This window comes from Physeter macrocephalus, chromosome 10, assembly GCF_002837175.3.
Source record: "Physeter macrocephalus isolate SW-GA chromosome 10, ASM283717v5, whole genome shotgun sequence".
Taxonomy (NCBI): domain Eukaryota; kingdom Metazoa; phylum Chordata; class Mammalia; order Artiodactyla; family Physeteridae; genus Physeter; species Physeter macrocephalus.
The window spans coordinates 15,854,020-15,855,163 of NC_041223.1; positions in this window are offsets into that span (position 1 = coordinate 15,854,020).

Sequence of the window (1,144 nt, forward strand, 5' to 3'; positions counted from 1 at the left end):
AAAAAAAATCAGGGCTTCCCTGGTGGCGCAGTGGTTGAGAGTCCGCCTGCCGATGCAGGGGACACGGGTTCGTGCCCCGGTCCAGGAAGATCCCACATGCCACAGAGCGGCTGGGCCCGTGAGCCATGACTGCTGAGCATGCGTGTCCGGAGCCTGTGCTCCACAATGGGAGAGGCCACAGCAGTGAGAGGCCCGTCCGTGTACTGCAAAAAAAAAAAAAAAAAAAAAAAAAAAAAATCAATGAGAAAAAAATTTAGTAGTGAAACCATTTATTTTAAAAAATTTTACTTGAAATCCAATATCTTGCATAGCTGATTCAGCCTCTTTCATTTTCCTGCAGAAATTCCAAGGCCCCTCCTAGGAGCTCAAGAACAGGTAGAAAACCACAGCTATAGAACTTTATATTGATAGAATCATTAACATTTTTATTCTTATATTTTGACCTTTCCTCCATAAGGAGACGCCTAATTTTAAGGAAAAATTGTCAGCTCAATTTGTTCAAAGAATAATATTATTTTGTTTATACTTCAGACATTTTCATCAAATTAGACTCTAAATTCCCTCATAATAATTACCACATAATTACAGACAAATTCTATGTTCTGTTTAACATTCCTTGAAGTCATTTCATTTAGTTGAGCTTGTTAGTGGACGTGATTGTCAGAAAAAACAAAAAGCAAAAGGGCCCCATCCTGTGCCCAGTTTTACTAAGATTCTACAATACTGTATTGATCTAAACAAGAAGCAACCCTGTTTTTCCTATGGGTTCCAAATGCAGCCAGGAGACTTGGGTACAGCTTCTTAATATGGATGAAAATATTTGGATATTTTTTGTGTCTGAGTAGGAAGCTGAAATACATTCTTATGCTATTTACTCCAAGGAGCTATGCAATAATCTCTTTTTTTCTGGAAGGGAATTTACAGGGTCCTTTATCCATGTCTCACTCAAAGCCACAGCAGTCAACCCTGGACATTTAAAGGAATTACAAATTCCAAATTCCACTACAGACGATTATTTTCTTGACAAAGTATGTTAATTTAATGGAAAAGAACAACATAATCTCTTTGGACCCTTCCAGACAGCTGTTGCAAATGAGGTCGTAAAGAGAGAAGAGTTAAGTTCAGTAGAAATGGAGATGCTGGC